This window comes from Humulus lupulus, chromosome 4 (assembly GCF_963169125.1).
Source record: "Humulus lupulus chromosome 4, drHumLupu1.1, whole genome shotgun sequence".
Taxonomy (NCBI): domain Eukaryota; kingdom Viridiplantae; phylum Streptophyta; class Magnoliopsida; order Rosales; family Cannabaceae; genus Humulus; species Humulus lupulus.
Window position 1 is genome coordinate 83,495,374 of NC_084796.1, and position 8,932 is coordinate 83,504,305.

General features: G+C 34.4%; 1 pseudogene; it reads right to left on the minus strand.

The window, feature by feature from the left end:
* Positions 1-2,607: 2,607 nt before the first annotated feature.
* Positions 2,608-7,264, minus strand: LOC133829059 (conserved oligomeric Golgi complex subunit 7-like; annotated as a pseudogene).
* Between the last annotated feature and the right edge of the window lie 1,668 nt (positions 7,265-8,932).

Consider the following 8,932-nt stretch of genomic DNA (forward strand, 5'->3'; position numbering starts at 1 on the left):
TAGATTTTCCTTGCTGGGCATTAGGCTCACTCCTTCATTTTTAGTGTGATGCAGGAAAATGATTATGGAAGGCGGAAGGATTAATGGCAGCTTGGCTTGTGTGTTGAGGATGAATGGAATGAATGAACTGCGTGTCGATCGAGGATGATGTCATTTAGTCTTTTGATTTATGTTTCTTTTGTAATTCCGCAAATTGTATTTAAACAATTGAATTAAAGTTTATGTTTTATGTTTTATAAACAATGGGTACCCATACCATATCACATTTTATTTTATCCTTTTATGTTATTGATACAATATTTATTTTGGGGTTTTAATAAAGTTATGATTATTTCATATGTATGTTTTCTCAAAAATAGTAGCTATGTCTAGTAGTTTAATGGTCCAAGGTCTTAGAAATAGTTGGATCATTACATGGACGTGAAGATATTTTAGAATCGTTACAAAAGAGGAAATACCAGTGTGGGAGAAATTTCATTTTGAGTAACAAGTAGGGATGTTACTACTCAAGGAAGCATGAAAGTAAGATCAATATGGAAGTGGTGTAAGAATTTATCCAAAGGATTCAAGGTAACAATATTTGTTAGCGATGAGGATGGAATGATTTATGGAATAATGTTCGCTACTTTTGCAAGAAAGAAAATCGCAATGGATTGATCTCAGAATTGTAAACATAGGAATATTATTTAAGCTGTACGGACTACAGATTTGGATAGGATCTATAATAGATTTAAGACTATCTCACTACAAGAAAAAACAGTATTCATAACACTTAAAAACTGCTAACCGGGACTATTGATAACACTTCTGAAAATGATAACATAGCCCCTGTTATTAAAAGTCCAGTGTTTTCTATAACAGTATTTGAATGTTATGTTCTGTGTTATCTTAAACTATTCAATAACACATTTTTAGGTGCTATAATATTCAAATAATAACATATAGATTGAGTTTTTGGTTATAAATTTGAAGCTTAATCTTATACTTTTTTCATAATACTTTTCAACTGTTACATTTGATTATTTTGATAACATTTTTAGTTTGTTATATTATATAAACCATAACGATTTTTTACGCTTATAATATGTTTTTAAATCATAACATATAGTAATAAAATTTTAAATTTTATTTTGATAAGTATACTCATATGGTTTTTTTTTAATTAAAAGATTTTCATTATTGTATTTTGATAAAAAAAAATTCAAAATTAATCATAAAATGTAATTCTCAATAGATTGATAAACCATAAGTATTACATTAAACAATAACTAATTCAAACCATGAATGTGTCTACTTCATGAGATCTTAGTTCTAACTTAAGTTTGAAAGCATAACATAATAAAGTTTTATAATCGTGAACAATTTTTACTTCAAAAATGAAAATAGAAACATTACAAGATACACAAAAGTAAACGAAACTTGCTCCATCCTTCAATTCATCATCCTTTGTGCACTTGTCTTTGTTGTGAGTCCATTTGCTTAGCTACAAAAAAATTTAAATAATTAATGCTTCAACTTAAAGTTATAGTAAACTAAAAGAGTACATAAAAAAAGTTAATTACCTAATTATAACTTTATCAGCTGGAAAAGCTTAGCCAAACCATTCAAGAACTCGAGGAGGTTGTTCTAGCTAGAGGAGTTGCAGTCAATGCTATTCACGATTACAAATGATAGATAGAAGAATTGAATGTGAGTCTAGATAAATTTACTTGTTGTCTTTTTGACAATTATGGTATGCTAACCTCATTTGAGTAAAAAATTCAGGAGGAAAAAAGGACTCTAGAGCGAGAACTTGCAAGCGCAAAAGTTTCAGCAAACCGCATAGCAACTGTGGTGGCTAATGAGTGGAAGGACGAAAATGATAAAGTTATACCATTTAAGCAGTGGCTGGAAGAAAGAAGGCTTATGTAGGTATAGTTTGATTACCTCAGAAATTTCCTACAAATCCTACATTTGACACAATGTTACAACTCAGTTATGCCTTTCGACTGCTTTTCATCTACTTTTCTTTCTAGTTGTACGAGTCTCCTTACAAATGAAAGAAGAAACTTATTATTACGTATATGTTAGCATTTATTTTCACTTATTCTGTGAATGTTCAATTCTACAATATGTAGGCAGTAAAAAAACAACACAAACCAGTAACAAAATACACCAAAGCCAATAGAAAAATAAATATTCTAAGCCACTAAACCAGTAGCAAAATGCACCAAAGATGTTTTCAAAAAATACCTTCTTGCTTTCAAAAAGAAAAAAATTCCATATGCACTAACAAAATGCAAAAGTAATGCCATCACAAAAAAAAAAAAACCAAGCTCTTCTCTTCGTTGTGTAATAATGACTAAATGATATTCACATTCAGTCATAATACAAACAATATATAGCAACCACCAAAAAACTTTGTAAAATTTTGTAACACTAAATGTGCATAAGAATGGATCAAGGAAAAGAACAAACCTCCAAATTGTCAAGAGTGACATGCCCAACCTTGATCATCCCATTTTCCATCATCATTCAATTGGTAGACCTTAACATTGAAATTTATGTTAAAAAACTAAGGTTAATTAGTTATATATATATAGCTAAAAATAAAACTTCACTTGAGAATGAGACACGCATGGAGAGGAAGATAGAGAAAAAAAGAGAACCACATCTGGGCCCTTGTTCTTGCTTGTCGCCTGAGGGCTGAGGCAGAGAGAAAGAAAAAGGGAGGGTGTTGTGGTGTGCTTCAAGGGATCAAAAACTGCACTAAATTGCTTGGTGGGAGGCCTAAGCTCATAACGCAACAACTAAAAAAGCTTCAGTCTTGCAAGTTAAATGGCCAGATATTCACCATAACGTCGAGTAACATGAGAGTATAACACATTCAGATCAAAAACATCTATCATATAAATAAATATACTATACTAAGAGGAGCAAGATCAATAGAGACTAAATAGATTAGATATACAGAACAGAAAACAATAAAAATACTAATGAATAATTCAGATTCAAAAATTTCCATACTAATGAATAATTCAGATATACAAGTTCATTTACTGTGTCAGCAAATGCTGTGACTCTTTGAGATGCCAAAGGAAGTGCATGAAACCTGGGATCTTTAGACTGCATAACAAAAGGTAAAACTTGTGAGCATCATCTCCTTACCCCACAAGAAGTTCCAGCAAGGAATGCGACAAAATCTTTTTTCAGTCATTAAAAACTAATATGCCTCTGAAATTGAAATATTGGTATCATGTACCTGACTTAAAAGGTTAAAGAGCTTCCAGGACTTCTTAGGAATGTCAACAAGCCGCACTGCTGCCACATCCAAGGCAGCCCTTCCACCCACAGATGCTTCTCCATTACTGTCATCACCAACATGTGATGGGCTTTGGTCCACACTTGAACCAAATACTGACAGAGACAAAGTCGTGCTTAATCTAGCAAGAGTAGCTCTCAAGGAAGCTTCAAAAATAGAGGACCTGCTAGTTAAACAGTCTGAAACTGTGAGGATGTGCAAAGCCCCTTGAACAATGGACCATTCCTCATCATTTGAAATCAATTCAACTTTTCGTGTAGTGTTGCCATCTCTCTTGTCTCATCCCATCTCTTTCTTTGAACCAACACCATCATGGTCTACTCCACAGACCACTCTTAATGATCTTAGTATCTCTTCTAAAGCAGAGATATATTGTAACATTATGTCATCAAGAGCAAGAATTAGTTCATCTACCTTAGAACCACCAGTAAAGTTGATACACCTTTCTACAGCTGCCTCAAGAAGTTCAATGATATGGGGAATAGATTCCTCCATTCTGCGAACTGTTTCACTGAGTTCAATCCCCTGGGCACCCACACCACGAGTAACAGCTCCCCTGAGATCCACCCCAGCAATTTCAGAAGAAAGGATGGCCCGCTCCATCTGTCCATACCTTATATACATATTCAATCATTAATCAAAAAATGAACATAGCATTTACAGAATCTAGTATATAACGAAGAAAAAATAACAGAAAAAAGTTTTCAAAAAAAAAATTAGATATTTTAGAAGAATGTGGAAGTGCAAAAAAGTTTATGATTGCTTACCTTTGTTTAAATGATTCAAAGGGAGAGTACACTGCCTTCAATGTATCCATTAGAACTCGAAGATCAAAATCTGAAAAGGAATGCTGAATATTTCTAGCAAAAGTCTGTGTCACGTTGTGTAACTCAATCAATGCCTCTAAATGTTTCCTAATCTTAATTCCCTTTGGCATGTCACCAGACATAATATCTAATAAACCTGAATAAAAAGAAACACATTGATAGGATAATTTATAAATTGCCAAAAATAAAATTGCATGACTTAAAGCTTGTCCAATTGAAAGATATCATATAATATTAAATGCCTGCAAAATTTAAAAGCACCATAAAAACAAGTCCGTACAAACCTTTTCCCAAAGCTCTTGTTTTAGGAACAACTTCTCCAATTGAAAGGTTGATACGTGAAATAAAGCTTGCTCCAATAGTTTCCATTGTTTGGATCAGTAGCTTTGGTACAAGAGTTTTATAATCCTCAGGAGAAGCAACCATACACCTGTAGATGACAGTTTAAGCTCAGTGCTTACATTCAGTGATAGCTTCTTTGAATCAACAAGATGTTCCTCGGTGCTTAAAAAAATATATAGTCAGAAGAATTTACCACTTCCACTCTTGCTCAAGATAAAGAATCAACTCATCATAGAAGCTTGGCAACCAACTTGCGAATGAAATTGTCGAAGAGCTTGATTGAAACTCATGGCTTGACAGCCTTTCAGCTTCAGTCTTCTCATTTGCAAGCTTAATAGCACGGTGTTTTAAATCGAAATCTTCCCAGAGCTGTTTTATGGGCTTTAGGTGAACTTTTGTGTAATGTAGCTCCAGTGATTTGAATCTTCCAATTCGAATGAGAATACCCCGCAAATTTTGAGCAATGTCTATCTGTAGGATGATAATAGATGTAAGTTATTGAAGTTGCGTATGGTATGTACTAAAAGGAATTAATAGGAGATAAATTGAACAGAAAGCAAGCCATAGGCAAAACAAGTGCTGTAAGAAATTTGGTGACCTTCCGGCTGGATAATGCATCTGTTAAACGTGGCTGCACCATTGCATCTAGCCTATCCTCTAGGACCACGAGTTGCTTTCTCACATTAGCAAATTCAGCAACCTAAAATGAGCAAAACAAAAAATAAAATATCAAGTAAAAATCATCAAAAATTATAAAATCAAATGTAGAGTATAATGTTAAAACAATTTATAGAAAAATATTACCTCCCCAACAGCAGACAAGCAATGACTCATGTTGGCTAAGGTTTCTGCAGCCCTTGGAAGATCACCACTGGCAAAAACATCTTCCACAGTTGAACTTAATTGAGTTAACCCAGCAGCATCCAGTTGATCCATCAATGAGTAAATCAAATGCAACATCAACATTTTCCAATACTACACTGATTATAACTTCTATGATCAAATACCCACCTGCAATGTCTCATAAGCAGCTTCCATTCTCTGCTTAACAGTATCAACTTTGGCCAGAGCAGCTATAGATTCAGCTGATGATCCTTCAGCCTGCATATTAAAACCAATTGTTTGAAGAGAAGAGTATTGTTATACATATGTATCAAGTGAGAAGCTAAAATCTCAAACCATATAAACAAAACTAAGCCCGCAACAACTGTCTACCCATGTAAATTATATAAACCAATTACATCAGTAAATGTACTGAAACGTGGGTATATCAATGTGAACCTGCTAATATAATTTATAGTAATGCTCTACAACATATTGCAAAGCAGAATATATATATTTAGGCAACTATTTCAGTTATGTGTGCGTATATCCATGCATATAACTCAACGTAATTCCATTGTTCACATTAGCAATAATCTATTCATAATATCTACATTTATTTTTAAGCAGAAAAAGCAAAAACGAGACGTTTTAACCAAAAGGGTGCCCTGCCTTCTTGTAATTTATTCCAAAAATCTATTAACTCATTGCCAAGAGATTGAGCTCAAAAGGTAGCACAAACTACACAATCGTAGTTCTCAAATATCAAAAAAAAATAACTAATATTGAAAAATTTGCATTAGAAAATCTTCCTCAAATTTCCCTCGTTCACTTAGGCAAATTGAAAAAACTCAGTTGAGCAATTGAGAAATATATTAAGCTTCAAATTTGGCATTAAGGGATAGCATAATTAAAAGATTATACTTTCTTAACTTATAAAATGCAGTAAATCTGACACCGCCATCCTAATATTGTCCAAATTTTCCATACTTCACGTCTTCTAGTGAATTGAACCCAAAAATAAAGTTAAAAAACCAAATTCGAATTGCAGAAAAAAGAAGAAACATAGCAGAAACAGACATAACATGTAGGTACCTTCTTGAGCTTCTGAAGGATTCCGGCGATGGCAGAGCGTAGTGAGACCGCATCGTTGTGGAGTCGGATCACATCGCGGGTGGCCCGTGGCACGCGAAGTAGGGCAGCAGAGCTCTGCTCCTCTAGCGAGGCAGAGATCTCTTCAGATACGATTTGGAGCCTCATCTCCAGATCGACGAGATGGTTATCGACTGAGTCCTCCGAGTGCCGAGTCTGACACGCCGAGTTCACCCATTTCTTGGGATCGAAACACAAAACGTAAAAATCACACAAAATGCAAAACGCAGACACACAAAACGCAAAAACAAAGCAAACCCAGATCACAAAAATCATCGAAAAACTTGAGAGAAAAGAAGAATTGACGAGAGAAAGAGTCGAGAGAAGGAACATACTAATGTGGAGGCAGAGAGAGATGGTAGTAGCTTCGCTCAAGAGCTTATTACAAAGAAGGCACGTCATGCATGCCTCCATCCCTCCTCGCTTTAACAATCTGACCCGCCATATCTGTGTGCGACTCCCTCTCTCGCTCTCTCTCTCTCTCTAGGCTGAGAAATTGGTGTCTATTGAAATGGCATTCGACTCAAATAAATTGAATATATATATTTACATTGATTATATGATATTAATTGAAATCTAAATGCTAAAAAAACAAAAACAAAATACCTCACAGAAAAACAGAGGTCCAGCGGGAGAGATATCAGAGGGAAAGAATGACGGGGAAGCTGACACAGTCATGGTGCGTTTCAGCGACTCGCATGAGAGAGAGAGGGCTGAGGAAACTAAGTGAGAGAGAGAGGAAGAGGAGGCGACACTGATTTAGGGAGCTGGTTTGGGTAGTTTAGGGTTTAGGGATTCAATGAGAGCAGATGAGGGATTAGACAAAAAGTTTCACATGGCGCCTTATTTCTTTTTCATTTGGCGCCTAACACATAGACGACTTGTTAAAAAATAATTAATTCTCCTTTTTTTTTCACTTACACATTAATAACGCTTCTTCATTTATGTTATATTTTAATGTAACATATAGTCAAAATTGTTGTAGTGTCTTCTTGGATTGTAGAAAATTTTAGAATTCAATGACTATAAATATAAATGATGGCTTAGACCCTTGTTGCCGGACAAAAAGATAAGTGAAGTCTAGACCTGCATTCTAAGAAACACGATATGGATTACCATATTATAGAGTATATATGAGTTTTATGCTACTGTAGTAGATAACAAGTTAGAAATTTTGGACAATTTCTTAAGCGGTGGGGTAAAGAAGGAAGTTACCCACTTGTTCGACAAGACACATCAACTCACAAGTATTAGAAAAAGACCATTTTAAGGAAAAGCTTAGTGGGGCCTTAATTAAACATGCAACTTGGGCCCAATAGTGTTAAAATAAAATAATGTGTCTTTATGCAATATTAATAAATGAAATAAAGTTGTAAGTCCCACTGACGTAATTGAAATAAAAAATCATAACATAGGTTCTTTTATTCTTGGCGCTCAACTTGATCATTATTCATTCATAGGACACCCGACGCCATACATAATCAGACGTCGGAACTCCTCACATCACTCTGCGTGCCAAGGAGAAACCCTATAGATTAGCAGAAAGGGGGAAAGGTAAGGGGTGATCTAAAAGCCCAGTAAGGAAATACAACAAATGAAACAATATCAAAGAAATCGCAAGAAGAACATATTCATATCATAACTTGGGGAAAAACACATCATCTTCATACTCATAAATCATAATCATAATCGTAATCATAGTCATACATCACAATCAACACATAATTATACTCTTTGTGATCATGACACCCCTATTTTTCATGTCACATCTTCAGGTAACCAGCAAAAAGCATTAACTTGTAAGACCTCCTCTATGAGTTAAATAGGATCTCAAGTCATTGAATAACCTCGGCACGTCTGCCTTTGAGTTACATCATATCCTTAGTAAGTCATTTTTTGTGTCGTGTTCATAATGCTAGCAACCTTTTTCATTTCATTCATCATACAATCACATGTGTCACAGTTTAAAGAAAAACATAGAATTTACACTTCATAACACTTGACTTATCATAACATCTCAAAACATAAATTTACAATTTTCATAACATATGCTTTCCATAGCACTTTATTTCTTACAACATAACAAATCATACCTTTAATAGCATAATACATAGAAAATTCTAACTAACTTCCATACCTCAAGTCCAAGCAAAAGTAAAGTGCAAATACGTCACAACGAGCCTATAATCACAATCAAACGTTCATCTTTAAAATCACATAAGAATACACATGCCCAAGATAAATACCCCACGTGTGCATGGGCCATGTTTCTACCCACACTCATTTAACACAGCATGCATTTTTTATGTTTGCCGCAAAACAACTCACATGGAATCATTGCTTCAACTAAAATTATATCATGCTCTTATATACATCGTGGGAGTAAATAACAAAAGGAGAAAAAAATAACATAGAAAAAATTCCTATCGCTTGGCCGAAAAGTCAAGACCATATAACAGAAATATACTCTTCAACATATATCCCTTCA